This window comes from Mobula hypostoma, chromosome 14 (assembly GCF_963921235.1).
Source record: "Mobula hypostoma chromosome 14, sMobHyp1.1, whole genome shotgun sequence".
Taxonomy (NCBI): domain Eukaryota; kingdom Metazoa; phylum Chordata; class Chondrichthyes; order Myliobatiformes; family Myliobatidae; genus Mobula; species Mobula hypostoma.
In genome coordinates, this window is record NC_086110.1 from 10,164,975 (window position 1) to 10,187,293 (window position 22,319).

The 22,319-nt window shown below is 42.3% G+C and overlaps 1 long non-coding RNA gene across 3 annotated transcripts; it reads right to left on the reverse strand.

The window, feature by feature from the left end:
- Positions 1-362: 362 nt before the first annotated feature.
- Positions 363-22,236, reverse strand: LOC134356083 (uncharacterized). 3 transcript variants are annotated; one of them, XR_010020274.1, is made up of 6 exons: positions 22,128-22,222; positions 20,330-20,388; positions 19,694-19,943; positions 10,231-10,356; positions 2,894-2,983; positions 363-569 (listed from the first exon to the last, which is right to left on the reverse strand). It is a non-coding gene; the product is annotated as an uncharacterized LOC134356083 (long non-coding RNA). The 3 variants fall into 3 exon arrangements; XR_010020276.1 differs by having other exon boundaries at positions 22,167-22,186; XR_010020275.1 differs by lacking the exon at positions 20,330-20,388 and having other exon boundaries at positions 22,128-22,236.
- Positions 22,237-22,319: the final 83 nt, after the last annotated feature.

Here is a 22,319-nt window from a genome sequence, read left to right on the forward strand (position 1 = left end):
AACTATCATGGATGCATTCTATGAAGTCCTCCTCAAAACTTCCTTGACCAACCTGATTCACCCAATCTATGTGGAAGTTAAAATCCCCCATGACTGCCGTTCTGTTCTTACAAGCCTCAGTTATTTCTTGGTTAATCGCCTCTGCCACTGGAATATTCTTATTAGGTTCTGTCAGATGGTATTAATATCTTTAAACTGAGTATCAAAAGCCCAGTCCCTTGCAGATTCACTGCAAACACATGTTACAGCATCCTTGGATCTACCTCTAACTACTTGTTTACTCCCACATTCCTCCATGCACCATTTCACACTTGCAGCTTTGTAACTTGGGCAACAGTAAACAAAAATACAGAAAACTCCCGCCAGAAGATATTTATTTCAATTTCAGGATCAGATACATTTTGGTCTTCTTGGCTGCCAATAACATACAGCCACCAGCACTTGTACCAAAGAAACCGAACAAGTTATTTTGGAAACAGTAGTCTCTAAATCTGATGATCCTGGCTACGACATCGGAATCACAAACAGCGCAAGATGTTATGTCTGAGGTCTTCAGTATTCCACAGCACCTGAAACGAATTTTCACATGAGTGAAGAATAATATCAAAACATTCTCAACCAGAATCTATCAAGGAAACTATGAAATATTAAACAGCTGTATTAAGTTTAAATAGACTACAGTACATTATTTAGCATAAGGTTACTGCATTGTGACTCTACAATGAGCAAGAATTACAATTAAATCAATTTTATTCCTGGAATATACTTTGAGCAGGGGTTTCCAGACTGGGGCCCATTGCTTAATGGTATTGGTCCAGGGAATAAAAAAGGTTTGGAACCATCACTCACACCACCCCCCCCACCCCCCCGACTTAGAGCAACAATGGTCCCAGGTGAATATAGCCATCAATCAGTAGCAGAGACCTTGTATACAATTTTAAGAATAAGCACGATGGTAAAGGGTTCACTGTCTACAAAGCTGTAAACTCAAAAGTAAAGTTTAAGCCCTATCAGGTTTTATGGGTGTCACTATAGGGAGATTATACTGCATTCACCTGCTCTTCAAAGACTAGCTTACTTTTCTGTCCAGACTGCAGCAAGGTGTAGCTGCAAATACCCACTCCCCGAGTGGTGAGTCCAGCTAACAAAGTATTTTAAACAATTTATTTTATTTTTAATGATATACATTTAATTTTGTACAAACAGCACTCACAGGATTTCTGATTTATAAGATTTCCAAATTACAAAACATTTACAAACTACAAAGGATTTCCAAACATAGGTACGATTCTTATAAACTAGAACATACCAACGAGTTGCATACAAAGAAATCAAACTGAAGATTGAGGAATGAATTCTAGCTCTTTTCTGTCACCGCATCTGTGTGTCATATACTAACAATCCCTAATGCTTTCTAATCTTCCCTTTTGCTACTAACTGATGTTATCTATATATGGTGTTTTTCAGATGCCTTTGCTGGGACAAAGTATAATATAAAAGATTCTGGGGACAGATCCCAGACACCCTCAATTAACATGGTGAGAGCCAACTCTAAATACAGATATCCCCGTTGTTGATTGATCAACTATGACCATTTTTGACGTGCTAAGTGATAAAAATCAACCTAGTCTGTAAGCTTCTCTGAATTCTGTCACAATGGTGCAAATAACCTAGCCAATGTTGTATGATTTGATGCAGACCAATTAACATACCCTCAAGTTGATTAAACATGGGCCTACAAGACTTGTTTACTCATTTACAACAAGCTGACCAAAGAATACTGGTTATAAGTTTAACTTTTCACGAACAGTTCTGACCCTTTAGAAAGATCATGGTGCGGTGCTATAAAGTTGAGGTCAGCAATAAGCCTCGAGCCCTGAAAAGTGAATATCCACCACACAAGCATAGACAGACTGACAACTCTGTAATTTAGCTCAAAGATTATACCTCACCAATAAATTCAGTGGAAGTGTGTGATTAAATGGAACTCAATACCCACCAAAGTCACATCTATCCGTACAAGTGGTCTGGAGAAAACCTAAATTCACTCGTATTCAGAAGCCCATCTGGGTAGCAAAATATAAGTAATGTTCTTACCTAAAGGTTCCAGGATACTATTATATCACAGCAAACTGCACCAATTTGTATAATAAATGTCAACAATGACTACGTTTTTGATGGCCACTCACATCAGATTTCTGAATGGACATCATTGCCCATTACCCCTATACTATTTTCTTTTTCTGGCTCTCTTTTTGCACTACTTAATTTAATTTTTATACTTATTGTAATTTATAATTTTATTTGTTATGTATTGCAATGTACTGCTGCCACAAACAAATTTCATGACCTATGCCAATGATATTAAACCTGATTCTGATTTAGAAGCAATGCCTCAAGGAACTTCTGTGATTAATGAGCAAGACAACATTTCAACACTGACAGTATATTAGACACTACAGGTCATCAGGTAACTGAAAATGGAGTACTACAGTTACTGAATCAGTGTTTATAAGCATATTTGCCAACTCTGCAAGATGGCAGCAACATAGAATCAATAAAACAAAAAGATCCCAAGCTCTCAGAATGATTATTTAACACTCCTCACCAACTACTCAGATAATACATGCCAAACATCACTCATCACTGAACTTGGGAAGTGAAATCAGGAGAAAAAGACATATATAAATCAAACATTACACAAAATGCATGTGTGTATATATACATTATTTTGTCATAAAATTAACACAAAACTTAAAACACAAATCAATGCACTAATAGAACCAAAGCTAGTAATTTGCACACTGAACAATTCCTACCATTTACCCTTGGCAATTAATGTTTCACCAACTATAAATTATTACAGAAAGTTCCAACAATAAAAAGCATGTACCTCATCACTGTGCTTTCACGTGGGCATGCTCGTCCCCTAAGACTAGGCAACTCTTTCTCACAAATCCCTTAATGAGGTAGGAAATGTCATCTGTTTTCAAACAAAAAAGATTAGTGAAACATCTACAAGTCTGTCCTAAAAGATATTCTTTATGATCTGTCCGTATTAAAACTACATGAAATGTCACTAGCAAAGTTTTGGATCCATAGATCAACGAAGTGACAACCTTTACTTCCCTGAAGTTAGAATGATCAAGCTCATTCTACTGTCTAAATTTTCCCCATCAATTGTTCATTCAAATCCTATTTCATCACGATTGAAGCTTTTTCACCACCTTTCAATCTATATTCTTTGGACAATTTATGTAAACCTTGCACAATTTTCTCCCCCTCATATCACCTCTAGCTCATTTACAAATTATTTAAATTAAAGCACCAATTTTCAGTTTTGTGAATTCTCCGTGAGATTCTTCTAAGTAATACCAAACAAGAGGAGAGTTGGTGGTCAGGGCCCAGTGCCATTAAGTGTACAGATGGTAGGGACTAGACCACAGCTGTCAGAGCTCCTGAAGTGACACTACCAGGCTGGATGACTGATCACAAACAACTGCAGCCATCTTGTTTTGTACTAACTAATTGCTGGAGGATTTCCCCACTTACATTTTACCAGCATGCCTGGATGACACACTTGGTCAAATGCTACCTCAATATCAAGGGCAGTTACTCTCACTTCACAATAAAAATGAGCTTATTGGTTCATGGTTGGACCAAGGCTATGAATAGGTTAAACCACAAGACCATAAGATATATGGGCAGAATTAGGCAATTTGGCCACACTAGTGAGTGAAAACACTGGTTTCATCAATTTGTGGATTGGATTTATCCTGATTTTGTGAACAAAACATATCTGGTCAATTTTCCAAATTGCTGAAAAGATACCAGTGTTATAATTGCATTGGAACAATAGGGATACAGCCACAAATGGTTCTGGAACACAAGCCTTCAGTACTGTAGCTGGACATTTGTCAGGTCCTGGAGTTGCTACTGCATCCAATACTCTCAACCATTTCTTGATAGCAAATTGAATTAGCTGCAAAATAGCTTCAGCGATGATGGGGATGAGAGTAGCGCACCCTAACCAAACAAAATTGCAAATAAAACCCACCAAAACCAAGACATAACAGAACCAGGGATCAGACTATTAAAAAATTATAGCAATCTAGGAAATATAGTGAACTACGGTTCTACAGGAGAATGTTAAAAATATCACGGACCACACACACATCAAATGAAGAAGTTCTCAGAAGAGCCCAAGCAGTTCGATCACTCATCCCAACAATAAGAGAAAGACAACTCAGATTCCTAGGACACATCATGTGGAAAAATGAACTAGAAAAACTCATACTCTCTGGAAAGATTGAGGGGAGTAAACCTAGAGGAAGACCTCGGCTTATGTACATCAAAAGCCTAGCCAGGTGGCTACACATCGAGGAAAGTGACGTCATCCAAAAAACGAAGGATAGATCTATATGGAAAACCATGGTCACCAAAGTCTGCATCGGATATGGTTCCTAGACAGACAGACAGGAAATATAGTGCTTTAAAGCTGAGATGACACTGGTGTTTATTATTATTAGTCTTTCCTCTAGCCTCAGCACCAGTTTCAAATACTTGGACCTATCATTCCATCCACTCCCCCAATTTTCTATGTTTCTTTTAACAAAGGCCAGTGCTTTAGTTCAACTGGGTATATTCACTTACATTTTAGAACCTCCTCTAAACTATTCCTCAATCCTAGGGCTAAGTTCCATCAAAATATGAAGTTATCACAAAAATTTTCTGGGCTAAAATTTGGTAAAAATGACAATGCTGTACAGAATGTTTCTGTAGATAGCTATTCAAAATTGAAACACATTAATACAATGTAAGCCTGCAAGACAGCAATTCTCCATTAAAGTGGATAGAGACCATTTCAAAGCCCTTTCCTAGTCCAAGTTGGTAGTGATCACAGATACCCATGTGTCAATGGTCAGCAGGGTAAAATAAGGTTTTTTGCATTCTAGTTTTGTCACATGGTTACAGTGGGGAAGCACTCAGAATGGTGTTTAACACCTTACAATCCCTGAGAACTAAAATAATTAGTCTGGCAGCAAGCTATCTTTTCACTGAGAAAGAGCAGAGCCATAATATACCACAAATGTTCCTACTAAGGTGTGCATGCACACACATCTATTGCTACAGAACTTGTGTCCACTGACTTTAGGACCTGGGGAGCTCAGGAACCGTCATCTGCAGCTGCTGCTGAGCCCTGAGTCAGTAAGTCAGTTTAAATAAAAATTTGCGATGAAAGAAATAATCAAGATTTGAGAATTATCGATCCATTAATCTTAACGTGTTAACGGCACCCATCAACGGATCAAAAATACTGTGGGCAGCAGTTCCTGTGTTTCCTGGCTCCTAAAGCCCATCCTTATGATGTAAATTCTTTGTGCATTAGTAGCAAAAGATGTGTGCATGGCAAAACTTAGAGGAAACGTTGTATACCTCTTGATATTCAAGCAGATTATCATGGAAATAACGTAAATGTGTTTTCATTGTGCTTAGCTACATGAATCGAAACTGGATTTAAAGCTTCTAGATTTTACTTGGGCCCAAAGAGAGAACCTTTCCTCTATTAGCTGCAATTATAGCAAGCTGCATGAGTGCTAATTGGGTTTACTTGATGCCTGCACTGAAGTTTTTGAATTCAAATCCAAAATTTTCATTGTGGAGAAGTGGAATGAGGGTCTCTTGGTTTATATTTCAACACCTTAAAAGTGCAGAGCCAAGTTTTCTCATCTTTTCACCACCAATGAACCCTGGCTGCCATTGTAATCAGGTTGAAAACCATGATACTAAATTATTACTGCCATGATTACTAAATACTAAATTAAATAATCCTAAACATGAAAAACTCCGCAGATGCTGGAAATCCAAAGTAAGACACACAAAATGTTGCAGGAATTCAGGTCAGACAGCATCTATAGAAATGGATAAACAGTCGACATTTCGGGCAGAGACCCTTCTTCAGGACTCACAACTGAAGGACTATAAACACCTTCACTGCCCTAGACACCAGCATGCAAACAGAATCTGCAAAATGCATTGGAAGATCACAGACACTGAAAATTTTGATGCTCATCAGTGACAATGCAAATAGGTAAATATTATGCATTGGCAAATGTAGATGCAGAAAGGAGGGCTAGGTTAAAGAGCAACGTAAAAATATAGAAACCTCTCCAGTACAGAGCCATGTAATACAGAAAAAGGTTCTTCGGCTCAGAGTCTGTACTAATCATTGTTCACCCATTAACACTGCTTTTTTGTTAATTCTTACATTCAACAACCACCTCAACACCCATATTCATCCACAGACTACAGACAACTTAAAGCAGGCAACAAACCCACACATCCTTGACGTGGTTGAGACGCTGGTGTGGGGGGAGGGCTTCAGGTTCTTCAAGAGGTATGACCTGTTCAAAAGTGTCGGGTTGCACCTGAACCCGAGGGGGACCAACATCTCGCAGGCAGGTTTGTTAGAGATGTTGGGGATGGTTTAAACTAACTTGGCAAGGGGTTGGGAATCAGAGTGAAGGGACCCAGGATAGGACAGCTGGTAAATAAGTAAAGACAGTGTGCAGTCAGATTGTCAGGAAGGGCAGGCAGGTGATGGGATTTAGTTGCAGCCAACAGGCTGAGTATCAAATCTTTAGGGATGCAGAATCAGAAACGATAGCAAACACAGCACTCAAGGTGTCGTACCTAAATGCACCTATTATAAGAAATAAGGTGGATGATCTTGTTGCAATATTACAGATTGCCAGGTATGATGTTGTGGCCATCCCTGAATCGTGGCTGAAGGATAGTTGTAGTGGGAGCTGAATGTCCAAGGTTTTACACGATATATGGGAGAGATAGGAAGGTAGGCAGAGAGGGTGGTGTGGCTCTAATGGTAAAGAATGGCATCAAATCAGTAGAAAGATATGACATAGGGTTGGAAGATGTTGAATCCTTGTGGGTTGAGTAAAGAAACCGCAAGGGTAAAAGGACGTTGATAGCAGTTATATACAGGCCTCCCGGCACTGGCTGGGAGGTGGACCACAATTTACAACAGAAAATAGAAAAGGCAAGTCAAAAGGGCAATGGGGGTATGGTAGTCATGGGAGATTTTTCATGTAGGTCGATTGGGAAAATCAGGTTGGTAATGGATCTCAAGAGAGTGAATTTGTTGAATGCCTAAGAGATAGCTTTTTAGAGCTGTTTGTCATTGAGCCTACTAGGGAATCAGCTATACTGGCAGGTGTCCCCAACATTTTGTGCACCGCGGACCGGTTTAATATTGACAATATTCTTGCAAACCTCACACGCGTTCAAGTTCAACAGTGTGTGTGACAGGGAATGAGGAAAGGTGCAGCTGACTCATATCAGTTCATATCGCTAAATAATAGCATTTCCTCATATCATATCATCTCATATCAGTGGTTGGGGACCACTGATGTAATGAACCGGAGGTGATTAGGGAGCTTAAGATAAAGGAACCCTTAGGAACCAGTGATCACAATTATGATTGTGTTCAGCTTAAAATTTGATAAGGAGAAAGTAAAGTCTGATGTAGCAGTATTTCAGTGGAGTAAGGGAAATTACAGTGGTATGAGAGAGGAGCTGGCTAAAGTAAATTGGAAGGAGCTGCTGGCAGGGATGTCAGCAGAGCAGTAATGGCATGCGTTATTTGGGAAAAATGAGGAAGGTGCAGGACATGAGTATGCCAAAAATGAAAAAATACTTAAATGGTAAATTAGCACAACTGGGGCTGACAAGGTAAGTCAAATCAATTGTAAAAGCAAAAGAAAGGGCATACAATAAAACAAAAATTAGTGGGAAGATAGAGGATTGGGAAGTTTTTAAAAACGTACCACGAGCAACTAAGAAAATCACTGAAGGTGAAAAGATGAAATATGAAAGTAAGCTAACAAATAATATCAAAGTGGATAGTAAAAGCTTTTTCAATTATATTATAAATAAGAGAACTGAGAGTGGATATAGGACCGCTAAAAAATGAGGCAGGAGAAATAATAATGGGGGACAAAGAGATGGCTGATGAATTAAATGAGTAGTTTGTGTCAGTCTTCACTGTGGAAGATACCAGCAATATGATTGATGTTGTAGTGTGTAAAGGAAGAGAAGTGGGTGCTGTTACTGTTACAAGAAAGAAGGTGCTCAAGTTTCCGAAAGACCTAAAGGTACATAAGTCACCCAGACCAGAGGAACCGCACCCCAGGATTCTGAAAGAGGTAGCATTAGAAATGATCTTTCAAAAATCATTGGACTCTGGCATAGTGCCAGAGGACTGGGAAATTGCACTCCACTCCAGAAGGCAGCAGAAAGGAAATTATAGACCAGTAAGCCTGACCTCAGTGGTTGGGAAGATGTTGCAGCCAATTGTTAAGGATGAGGTGATGGAGCACTTAGCAACACAGGACAAGATAGTACAAAGTCAGCATGGTTTCCTTCAGGGAAAATCTTGCCTGACGAACCTGTTGGAATTCTTTGATTAGATTACAAGTAGGACAAGTAGGATATGTTGTATATTTGGACTTTCAGAAGGCCTTTGACAAGGTGCCACACATGAGGCTGCTTATCAAGTTAAGAGCTCATGGTATTATAGGAAAGTTACTAACATGTTAGAGCATTGGCTGCTTGGTAGGAGGCAGCGAGAGGGAATAAAAGGATCCTTTTCTGGTTGGCTGCCAGTGACTAGTGATGTTTCGCAGGAGTTGGTGTTAGGACCACTTCTTTTTATGCTGTATATAAACGATTTAGATGATGTAATAGATGGCTTTGTTGTCAAGTTTGCAGATGACAAGAAGATTGGTGGAGGGGCAGGTAGTGTTGGGGGAACAGGTAGGATACAGAAGGACTTAAGACAGATTAGGAAAGTAGGCAAGAAAGTGGCAAATGAAATACAATGTTGGAAAATGCATGGCCATGCACTTTGGTAGTAGAAATAAATGTGTGGAATGTTTTCTAAACAGGAAGAAAATCCAGGAATCTCAGATGCGGAGGGACTTGGGAGTCCTTGGGCAGAACATCCTAGAGGTTAACTTGCAGGTTGGGTCGATGGTGAGGAAGGCAAATGCCATGTTAGCATTCATTTCAAGAGGTCTAGAATACGAGCAAGGAAGTGATGCTGAAGCTACATAAGGCACTGGTGAGGCCTCACCTTGAGTATTGTGAACAGATTTGAGACACTCATCTTAGAAAAGTTGTTCTGGCATTGGAGTGGGTCCAGAGGAGGTTCACAAGGATGATTCCAGGAATGAAAGGGTTATCATGCAAGGAATATTTGATGGCTCTGGATCTGTACTCACTGGAATTCAAAAGGATGAGGGGAGATCTCATTGAAACCTTTCAAATGTTGAACGGCCTATAGATGTGGAAAGGATGTTTCCCATGGTGGGAGAGTCTAGGACCAGAGGGCACCGCCTCTGGATAGAGGGGCGCCCTTTCAAAACAGAGATGCGCAGAAATTTCTTCAGCCAAAGGGTGGGGAATTTGTGGCCACATGCAGCTGTGGAGGCCAGGTTGTTAGGTGTATTTAAGGCAGTGATTGATAGGTTCTTGATTGGACATGGCATCAAAGGTTACGGGAAGAAGGCTGGTATCTGGGATTGAGGAGATTTTTAAATAAAGGATCAGCCACGATTGAATGGTGGATCAGACTCGATAGGCTAGATGGCCTAATTCTGCTCCTATGTCTTATGGACATGAGGGAAAACTGCACAAGGGAATGGCAAAAGAGAATATGCAAGCTCCACACAGATATCTGTGGAGGTCAGAACTGAATCTGTGTCACTGGAGCTACAAGGCAGCAACTTTACCTGTTGTTCAGCTCATGCCCGATGAGACATGGTGAATTTTCTGTTACAAGTTCTTCTGCTGCAAGAACTCAAAATGTGCAATGTCTTGAACCGAAACATCAACAACCCCTTTGTCTCCAGCAGTTTTTTCGCTCTAAGTTCCAGCACGGGGCATCACATGGGCCTCCAAAGAACAGAAATGTGCCCAACTCCAAGACTGAAGTAAAATCACAATGCAAGAAACTCAAGACTTCGTTATGGAGTAATGTTATTGCCAACCACAAGCACATAAGATAGCAGTAGGCTACTCGATCTACATTATGGCTTACTCCACCACTCTGGTGATCTTTCACCTAAATGCCCAATCTTTTTGGGAAATTCACTAATTCAGTTGATTTTACTTATTGCTATGAATTAATTTCAAAACTTTGGCATAACATACCTCCACAAATCACTGTGTGAGATACTTTGCTCCACAAGTTTTCTGTGATGTGGCCTTCAGACTTGTGAATAAAATCAATGTTGTCCATTGTAGCCATTCCTCTAAATTATTCAATACTTCCCCTCACTAAAACACGATAGAAACAAGAATGCAAGACACATCAAATTAGCTTGATTTCTTTACAGAAGAAGAAACATAGATGGCAATACATCAGTAAACAGCTGCATCAAGTTGTGGCGAGCCAAGCCAAGTATTAATGTCAATACTTATCAGAAACAACATACAAAGCAGATCAACACACATTGACATTCATTCATGACTTACTTTCACTAAAATTATTATTTCTCAGGGTAACTGGAATTGCTGACAACAACCAAAACTCCTGGTTAGTCTGTGTGACGCATGAGACCATTTTGAAGGGCAGTTGGGGTTAATCATATTAAAAGAACATAGAAAGCCTACAGCACAGTACAGGTCCTTCGGCCCACAAAGCTATGCCGAATTATCCTTCTCCATAATTATATTGAAACTAATGGTATTGCGATCACTGGACCCGAAGTGCTCCCCAACACATACCTCCGTCACCTGCCCTATCTCATTCCCTAACAGGAGATCCAACACTGCCCCTTCTCTAGTTGGTACCTCTATGTATTGCTGCAAAAAACCATCTTGCACACATTTTACAAACTCCAAACCATCCAGCCCTTTAACAGAATGGGTTTCCCAGTCTGTGTGGAAAATTAAAATCTCCCACAATCACAACCTTGTGCTTACTACAAATATCTGCTATCTCCTTACAAATTTGCTCCTCCAATTCTCGGTCCCCATTAGGTGGTCTAGAAAACACCCCTATAAGCGTCACTACACCTTTCCCATTCCTCAATTCCACCCAAATAGCCTCCCTAGACGAGCCCACTAATCTATCCTGCCAGAGCACCGCTGTAATATTTTCTCTGACAAGCAATGCAACACTTCCCCCTCTTGCCCCTTCTATTCTGTCACACCTGAAGCAACGAAATCCTGGAATATTTAGTTGCCAATCACACCCCTCCTGCAACCATGTTTCACTAATAGCTACATCATCATATTTCCAGGTATCAATCCATGCTCTAAGCTCATCCATCTTTCTTACAATGCTCCTAGCATTAAAATAGATGCATTTAAGAAACTCTCCACCTCTTACTCTCTGATTATCCTTAATAGAGCAAACAACTTTGTTACCTTTTCCTTCTCCCTTACATCTTCGGTCTGAGTGCTCCCAATCTCTGTCCCCTGTCTATTCTCCCTCACATACTGTCTACTAGCGTTCTCTATTTGTAAACTAACCTCCTCTCTCCTAGTCTCTTCAATTTGATTCCCACCCCCCAACCATTCTAGTTTAAAGTCACCTCAGCAGCCTTCGCAAATCTCCCCGCCAGGATATTGGTCCCCCTAGGATTCAAGTGCAACCCGTCCTTTTTGTACAGGTCACACCTGTGCCAAAAGGGGTCCCAATGATCCAAAAACTTGAATCCCCGTCCCCTGCTCCAATCCCTCAGCCACGCATTTATCCTCCACCTCACTGAATTCCTACTCTCACTGTCACGTGGCACAGGCAGTAATCCCGAGATTACTACCTTTGCGGTCCTTTTCCTCAACTCCCTTCCTAACTCCCTATATTCTTCTTTCAGGACCTCTCCCCTTTTCCAACCTATGTCATTGGTACCTATACGTACCACGACCTCTGGCTCCTCTCCCTCCCACTTCAGGATATCTTGGAAGCGATCAGAAACATCCCGGACCCTGGCACCAGGGAGGCAAGTTACCATCCGGGTCTCCGGACTGCGTCCACAGAATCACTTATCCGACCCCCTAACTATCAAGTCCCCTATTACTACTGCCCTCCTCTTCCTTTCCCTACCCTTTTGAGCTACAGGGCCGGACTCTGTGCCAGAGGCACGGCCACTGTTGCTTCCACTAGGTAAACTGCACCCCCCCCCCCCAATAATTGTAATTGTTATATGAAGTTATAATAATTTCTTTCTTAAGATTCTTTTTACATTCTTTATATTCCTCGAGCACCTCATTAACTCCAAGCTGCCTATATTTATTGTAGATCCCTCTCTTTTTCCGAACCAAGTTTCCAAGTTATAATCCAATAGCTGTAATTGTTATATGGTTATATACTTACTTTAGAAATTACCTAGGATTACCCACAGCCTTCTATTTTTCTAAGCATGGTATCTATTGTACCTACGACTTGTACCTATCCAAGAGTCTCTTAAAAGACTCTATTGTATCTGCCTCCACCACCGTCACCGGTAGCCCATTCCATGCACTCACCATTCTCTGCGTAAAAAACTTACACCTGACATCATTAGATTACATTCAGCTTTATTGTCATAGTGCCGAGTACAGATACAAAGCCAATGAAATGCATTTAGCATCTGACCAGAAATGCAAAGAATAGTGTTATTTACAAAATAACTGCAAATTAAAAAAGTGCTACAGCACACAAATATAAAAGTACTGAGACAGTACAATACGGATGCAATACTGCTTAGCGCTGTGATGAGAGGTTCAGCAGTGTCACAGCCTCAAGGAAGCTCTTCCTGTGCCTGCAGGTGCGGGAGCAGAGGTTCCTGTAGTGCCTACCGTATGGGAGGAGAGCAAAATGTCCATGGTTAGGATGAGATGCATCCCTGATAATGCTTTTCACCCTGCCCAGGCAGCAGTTATGGTAGATGTTCTCAATGGTGGGCAACTGGGTGCCGATAATCCGCTGGGCAGTTTTCACCACCCGCTGGAGTGCTTTGCAGTCCAATACGAGACAATTGCCATACCACACTGAGATGCAGTTGGTGAATATGCTCTCAATGGTACAGTGGCAAAAGTCCGTCAGTATCCTGGGACAGAGGTGAGCTTTCTTCATGCTCCGCAGGAAATAAAGGCGCTGTTGCACCTTTTTGAGTTCAGGGACCAGGTGAGACCTCGGAAGTGTGGACACCAAAGAATCTGAAGCCTGATACACACTCCACTACAGTTCCATTGATGTAGATAGGGGCGTGAGTGTGACTCCTTGCATGCCTGAAGGGACAGGGGACACCACGCAGCCAGGTGCTGGACCTCATCCCTGTAGGCCATCTCATCATCCACTCTGATTAGACAAACCACCGTGGTGTCATCTACGAACTTGATTATGGAGTTAGAACCATGTACAGGAATGCAGTCATAGGTGAAAAGGGAGTACAGAAGAGGGCTCAGCACATAGCCTTAAGGCTCGCCGGTGTTCAGGGTGAGGGTGGAGGAGGAGAGGTTGTTTAACTTAACTGATTTGGGGTCTGTTAGTCAGAAAGAAGACTCATCTCTGTACCTGCTTCCAAGCACCTTACAACTGTGCCCTCTTGTGTTAGCCATTTCAGCTCTGGGGGAAAAGCCTCTATCAGGTCACCTCTCATCCTCCGTCACTCCAAGAAGAAAAGGCTGAGTTCACTCAACCTATTCTCATAAGGCATGCTCCCCAATCCAGGAAACATTTCCACATCCTTCCTGCAGTGAGATGACCAGAACTGAGCACAGTACTCTAAGTGGGGTCTGACCAGGGTTCTCTATAGCAGTAACATTACCTCTTGGCTCTTGAACTCGATCCCACAGTTGATGAAGGTCAGTGCAGCAGCTTTGAGTGTCCTATAGTCTCGGACCCCAAGATCCCTCTGATCCTCCACACTGCCAAGAGTCCTACCATTAATACTACATTCTGCCATCAAAACACCTCAGACTTATCTGGGTAAAACTCTATCTGCCACTTCTCAGCCCAGTGTTGCATCCTATCACTGTCCCGCTGTAACCTCTGACAGCCCTCCACACTATCCACAACACCCCCAAGCTTTGCGTTATCATCAAATTTACTAACCCATCCCTCCACTTCCTCATCCAGGACATTTATAAAAATCACGGAGAAGGGGTCCCAGAACAGATCCCTGATGCACACCGCTGGTCACTGACCTCCATGCAGGTTATGACCTGTCTAGAACCACTCTTTGCCTTCTGTGAGCAAGCCAATTCTGGATCCACAAAGCAAGGATTATTTTTAATCTTTATTATTAAAAATAATACCTATTATTTTTCTAAGCATTGTACAGATTGCGTCACCTCAGATCTGGGCCGACATTTATGTGCCGGGTGGCACCTAATTAATTAGCTTGTTTATTTCGGCTCTTTTCTTAAAGATGTGCTGGGTGCATCCCGGCTACCGGTGTACCCCTGCATGCTTCACAGATCGGTATCGGTCGGCGGCCTGGAGGAAGGGGGCCACTGCACCACCCCAACCTCCGACGACTCAGCCTAACACACTATCATCAGTGTGCTTTGTGCTGTCTTCCCAATTCTGGTAAGTGATACTACACTGTATATACATTATTTCTACTTTATATAGGCTGTGTATTTTTATGCGTTATTTGGTATGATTTGGCAGCTTCATAGCTTAAAGGTTACTGGAGAGTGTTTTTGCCGAGAGCGCTTGCGTGACATTTTCGCTACGGAGAACAGTGCAGGCAATGATTGTAGAGAAGTATTTCTACTTTATATAGGCTGTGTATTTATCATATCATTCCTGCTTTTACTATATGTTACTGTTGGGTTTTGTGTTATTTTGCATGATTTGATAGGTTATTTTTGGGTCTGCGAACACTCACAAATTTTTCCCATATAAATAAATGGTAACTGCTTCTTCGCTTTACGACATTCCAGCTTACATAAGAACACTCTACCTTCAGATGGTGGGGGAAACCTGTATTCTGTCAGGAAATCTTCCTGAACACATCTAACAAACTCCACCCATCTAAACCCCTTGCTCTAGGGAGATGCCAATCAATATTGGGGAAATTAAAATCTCCCATCACGACAACCCTATTATTGCACGGTTCCAGAATCTGTCTCCCTATTTGCTCCTCGATGTCCCTGTTACTACTGGGTGGTCTATAAAAAACCCCCAGTAGTTATTGACCCTTTCCTGTTCCTAACTTCCACCCACAGAGACTCAGTAGACAATCCCCCCATGACTTTCTCCTTTTCTGCAGCCGTGACACTGTCTCTGATCAGCAGTGTCACGCCCCCACCTCTTTTGCCTCCCAGCCTGTCGTTTCTGAAACATCTAAAGCCTGGCACTCCAAGTAACCATTCCTGCCCCTGAGCCATCCAATTCTCTGTAATGGCCACTTCCTCATAGCTCCAAGTACTGATACACACTTTAAGTTTTTGTTCATGATACTCCTTGCATTAAAATAGACGCATCTCAAAACCATCCCTCTCTATCACCTGCCTATCCTCCCTCCAAGCTTTCTCGATTTGTGAGCCAACCGCCCCTTCCTCTGTCTCCTCCGTTCGGTTCCCACCCTCCCAGCAATTTGTTAAAACTCTCTCCAAGAGCTTTAGCAAACCTCCCTGCCAAGATATTGGTCCCCCTCGGATTCAAGTGCAACCCATCCTTTTTGTACAGTTCACACCTGCCAATGTCCCATTTATCCAGAAAATCTGAATCCCTGCCCCCTGCTCCAATCCCTCAGCCACGCATTTATCCTCCACCTCACTCTATTCCTGTACTCATTGTCGTGTGGTACAGGCAGTAATTCCAAAATTACTACTTCTCAACTTTCTTCCTAACTCCCTGTAGTCTATTTTCAGGACCTCCTCCCTTTTCCTACCTACGTCATTGGTACCAATATGTACCACGACCTCTGGCTGTTCACCTTCCCACTTCAAGATATCGTAAACACAGTCAGAAACATCCCAGACCCTGGCACTTGACAGCAAACTATCATCCGTGTTTCTTTCCTGTGTCCACAGAATCACCTGTCTGAACCCCTAACTATAGAGTCCCCTATCACTGCTGCCATCCTCTTCCTTTCCCTACCCTTCTGAGTCAGAGGCGTGGCCACTGTTGCTTCCCCCAGGTAGGTCGGCCCCTCCAACAGTACTCAAACAGTAGTACTTATTGTTAAGGGGAACAGCCACAGGGGAACTCTCTGGTATCTGACTCTTGACCTTCCCTCTCCTGTCACCCACTTATCTGTCTCCCAAGGCCCCAGTGTGACTACTTGCCTATAGCTCCGCACTTTCCCTGACCAGACAAAGGTCATCGAGCTGCATCTCCAGTTCCCTAACTCGGTCTCTAAAGAGCTGCAGCTTGACCGTCTGGGAGGCTGGGAGTCTCCTGGACTTCCCACATCCAACACCCAGTACAGAACACTGGCCTCACAGACATACTTCCTATTCTTCGCAAGGAACTTACCTTGCCTCGGCCCATTATCGCTGAAGCCCCACTGAGCCAAATCCCTCCAACTCTGTCGCCCGCTCTATAAAGCTGTCTTCTTTTTAAATTCTTCCCGCTGGTCTAACTTGCTCACGTCCACACGCCTGCTCTGTCGTGCCACGATCAAACCGCTGAAGAAAAAATGCACTCCTTTTAAATTCCTCCTGCTGGTATAACTAGCTGACGTCACGCACCTACGCAGTACTGCCTCAAACAAACCGAAAACAATCTACTCAACCCAAGCCTGACGAGCCAAAGCCGGTCTAAAGGCTGGCACACGCAAAAGAATGGCCACACAAAGAATGGATCAGAGTTAAATAAATACCCAACTATACAGAGATGGGAAAGCATCCTTTCCTAAAAGATCAAGATTCATGTTTATTTTTCACATGTACATCAAAACCTACAGTGAAATGAGGCACTGGTAGCAACAAAGATCATGTTAATTGCCACCTTTTATTCCCAGGTATTAAAAAAAAACTAACTTATTGAATTACAGGAATTTGAATGCCCATTCTGTCTTAGTCCAAATGTCTAGATTACAGAAGATGGACAACTCACTACACATTGGTTCAAATGCCCACAGCTGTTGCAAAGTTGACACATGCAATGTGCTCAGAGTTCTTGATTTCCTGCTGAAAGCAACACAGCTTCTAAAACACTTCTGGCTACCTGGGCTCAGTCTTTGAATAGAAAGTAAAACAATACCCCAAGCTCTCAGAGAAATGACTTTGATGCTCTACCTTGGCTCTTCAGATAATACATGCCAAACATCATTCATCACAGTAACCAGGTGGAAAATGTGGAAGAACAAAGACAGCGCAGGGATCCTGTTCTAAAATGCAGTTTTACACAAACAGTACCAAAAGGGCTCAAAAAACTAAATGGGCAGCATTTTAACCACATTCTGCAGAAGGGAAATCAATTGCAGCGTTTAGCAGGGCAGCTGCAAATTCATTCCTGACTTTGGTTGTCACCTATGTGATTATTTTCTCTCCTTGGGCTCCCACTGGTGCTCCAGTTCCCTTCCAAAGGCTACACTTAAAGGCATACTGATTATAGGTTAAGTATCTGTAGTATAGGCAGGTGGTAGAACCAGGGAAAAGTAGATGCTGGAGAAAAAGGTAAGTACGAGTGTTAAGGATGGTCAACTGTCAGTGCAAACATGGAGAGCTGTAGGACCCATTTCCATGCTATGTCTATTTACTATTCTACAGGTACTTTGAACAGAATTTATCAATAACTAAATTAATTATTCTCTTAATTATGACAGGATACTGTTTTGATGACTGTAGTCTTAAATTCAAGGAATGTTGAAAAGTCAGTAAACAACCCAAATCTGATTCAATACCACCTCACTCCTCAGACATCCACGGGCTTCATTTTCCATTAATTCATTTGAAACAAGGGCCAGACCAAATATGTACGACTAAAACTGGTCAGTCACCAGTGGTGTGCCTCAGGGAAATGTGCTGATGACACAAAGGTTAGGGGTGTTGTGGATAGTGTGGAGGGTTGTCAGAGGTTACAGTGGGACATAGGCTGAGAAGTGGCAGATGGGAGTTCAACCCAGTTAAGTGTGAGGTGGTTCATTTTGGTAGGTCAAATATGATGGCAGTATTAATGAAGACTCTTGGCAGTGTGGAGGATCAGAGGGATCCTGGGGTCCAAGTCCATAGGACACTCAAAGCCGCTACACAGGTTGACTCTGTGGTTAAAAAGGCATATGGTGCATTGGCCTTCATCAATTGTGGGATTGAGTTTAAGAGCTGAGAGGTAATGTTGCAGCTATATAGGACCGTGGCCAGACCCCACTTGTGAGTACTGTGCTCAATTCTGGTCTCCTCACTGCAGAAAGGACATGAAAACCATGGAGGGGGTGCCGAGATTTACAAGGATGTTGCCTGGATTGGGGAGCATGCCTTATGAGAATAGGTTGAGTGAACTCCGCCTTTCCTCCTTGGAGCGACGGAGGATGAGAGGTGACCTGATAGAGGTGTATAAGATGATGAGAGGCATTAATGATGATAGTCAGAGGCTTTTTCCCAGGGCTGAAATGGCTAGCATGAGTGGGCACAGTTTTAAGGTGCTTAGAAGTAGGTACAGAGGAGATGTCAGGGGTAAGTTTCTTTTACGCAGAGTGGTGAATGGGCTGCTGGCAACAGTGGTGGAGGCGGATACGATAGAGTCTTTTAACAGACTCCTGGATAGGTACATGGAACTCAGAAAAATTAGGAGGCTATGGGTAACCTTAGGTAATTTCTACGGTAAGGATATGTTCGGCACAGCTTTGTGGGCCAAAGGGCCTGTATTGTGCTATAGGTTTTCTGTTTCTAAACAATCTCTTGCCAATCAGTCTCTCGATGAGGTTGAACTGTTGAAAGATAAGAGGGTTGAAGTTTAGAACGATGTGTCTGAAACAGCCTAATGGTTGGGTTTTGAAAGTGTATTGTTGAAAATCTTCATTTCAAAATCACAACATCCAAAGCAAGTTACTGGGAAAAACTTAGATCCTTTTACTTACCAATAGCATGACAGTCTTCACATCCAAAGCAGAATGTTGACATATTGCATGACTTACATTTATATACACCCTTAAGCCTCCAAGCTTGTGGCATACAATCACTGAAGAGGAGTTACAGTTACAAAGGCAAACAGACCAACTCTTTTGACATTATCTGAATCCAATAAGAGCGGATTTGGCAATAGCTAACTAAACAGGGGCTTACCCTGCTCATCTTAAAATACAAAACAAATTTTTATTTTAACTGTTGGCACACAGGCCACATCTGTCCTTTCGAGCCACACTGCCCAGCAACCCCCCGTTTAACCCGAGCCTAATCATGGGGCAATTTACCATGAACAATTAGCCGACCAACTGGTATGTCTTTGGACTGTGGGAGGAAGCTGGAGCACCTGGAGGAAACTCATGTGGTCACAAGCAGAACGTATAAACTCCTTGAAGGCAGTGGAAGGAAATGCTTTTTGAAATTGGACCAAATTTCGACAGGGAATCTTACACTACATGCAATGTTCAGTTTATTTAAACAAATATGCAGAGCCGCCTGTACTAATAAAAAGCCAGTGAGGAGATATTTCAGAGAAAAACATCCATGCAAAACATTCAGACATTGAATGCCCAACAAGAGTGGAGACATCAACTCCATAACTCACCTAAATAGTACATGGACACATATTTGACACGATGGGATGAACTGGCTCTTCTGTAATGAAAGAGATGCTCCAATTGGTACGAATCACCATCTGATCAAAATCTCATACTTTCAAGCTCTTCCTTGGCACAGGAACTTTTCTGGACAGCAGTGAGGTAGTAGTTCATGCTGGAGCAACCATTTCATAACTGATGGCAAATGAACTGATGGCCAATCTCTGCCTAGAGATTGGGGAGCAGGAATGCTCTCACCTGTAACCACAATTAACATTTAAAGCATATCATACCTTTTTCCCCCGCTACCATAAATTTGCATGATTTTTTAAGTTCTCGCCAAATGCTTTACAGATTAAGGGCATAACAGCCCTGCAAAAATATTAGTGTCTCCGTGTAGTGAAATTCTGCATTTCTCTGAAACATCTACAGCAGCATTCAGTTTATTTACTGCTCATGCAGGCCGCTGGATTCAAGGAAGCAGAAAAGAAGATTCCAAGCTCTCAGAGTAATTTTCCATTCTCTTCACAGGCTGTTCAGATAATACATGCCAAACATTACTCATCACAGAACCAGGGAAGTGGATCGGCAAGTAAAAGCACTCCAATGATTCCTTTAAAGAGCACTTCACATTGTTAACTTACCCTCAAAGCGACTTGGATCCGCTCCATTTTGCACTGGCTCTTCACTAACCCTAGAGCACCTGGACAGCGAAGATGCATAAATCAGGATGCCTTCATCAACTACAGCTTGACGTTCAATACTATAATCCCCTCAAAAGTACTCAATCAGTTTCAAAATCTTGGCCTCAATACTCCTTGAGCAACTGGATCCTCGATTTTCTCCCAGTCAGTTCAGATTGGCAAAAACATCTCCACGATCTCCATCAGCGCAGATAAAGTTAGCCACCTGCTCTACTCACTTAATAATTATGACTGTGAGGCTAAGCACAGGTCCAAAGCCATACTTAAGTTTGCTAACGACACCACTGTCGAAGGTGGTGGTGAATCAGGAGACTGAAATCCACAATGTCTCACTCAATGTCAGCAAGACCAAGTAGCTGATTATTGACTTCAGGCTCTTGAACCAGAAGGGGATAATTTCACTTGCCCCATCATTGAACTTCTCCCACAAACTATGGAGTTACTTTCAAGGACTCCTCACCAAATGTTCTCAATATTTATTTGTTTGTTTGTTGTTTTTCCCTTTTGTATTTGCAGCTTGCCTTTTGCATCTTGATTATTAGTACACCTGTTTGGATGCAGTCTTTCATTGATTCTATTGTGTTTCTCGCAAGGTGACAAATCTCTGGATTGCATATGGTGACATATACAGTATGTATTTTGATAATGAATTTACTTTAAACCTGTTTATCTTTTCCTCAGAAGACTGCATTCTTGGAACACTTGTTCATTATTACTGCTATCTTGTAAACACAAGATCTCAAGTGGATCTGTTCATGACTGCCCTGCTAGCTGCGTAATACCGATTTCTTCCAATTTCTGGTAATTTTTCCCCATTCCCCCTACTTACAAAAATCTACACACTTATTATGAACAGCAGCAACACAAATATGGTAGACAGTGAAGTCTTTTTACATAGATTGGAGATATAAAATATCACAACACATAATTTTTATTGGTTTAAGGTAAGAGGGCAAATTTAAACGAGATTTAAGAGGTAAATTTATAAAATTGGGAGAAGCATTGAAAGGACTGACAGTTAAAATCTACTTCCCAGGATTGAAATGTTAATTAGTACAGAATATGTATTTGAGGTGGTTTGGGAGGGGGAAGAGAAAGAGTTCAAAGGAGATGAGCAAGGCTATTTTTTCTATAGACACTCATAGGCTGCAAAGAGTGGCGATGTAAGTAGATTTGATCGGAACATTTAGAAGACATATTAGCAGACATGACTATGCAGGAAGGAGGCATAAGGACCACGTTCAGGTGTCAGAAACTTTGTTTAATTCAGGCATCGTGAGCCGAAGAGCCGACTCCATGTGCTGTACTGATTTAATGGTCAAACTTCTTCACATCGAGCGTTAGATGCCTGAGTATGCTGCCAGAGGTGGGAGTGGAAGCAGATACTATAACAACATTTAAGAGGTACTGAGACATATTTAGACCGATATGCACCACGTGAAGGCAGATGAAGACTGGCTTCATGGTTGGCACAGGTATGATCGGCCTAAGGGACTGTTTCTTTGCTGTCCACAGTTATATTAAACTCTGAATTAAAGGACTAAATTAACGTAGGTTCCAGTCCGGGTGAATCCCTAAGGTTCAAATACACCGCCTGACGTAGACCAGGAAACCGAGCTCAGCAAGGAGCGGTGGCACCGTACTGGGCCCATAATATGCGGTTGCGCCACCCGTTCCGCGCTGCAATCCCCTGCCCTCCTCGACCGCCACCATTCACCCAGTTCCCTTAGAAGCGCACCATGGCCAACGCCGTTAACCTGGACTCAGCAACACCGACCTCACCTCCACCGCGCCGCGAACAAAAGGAACACCCAGGCGCATGCGCGGAATAGTCTTCCTCCCACGGGGCCGCCCAGCTAATTCGCCAACCACGGGAAAGGGAGGGACAGCCAATAGGAATAAAGGAACTAGCTTGATTGACATGAAAGTG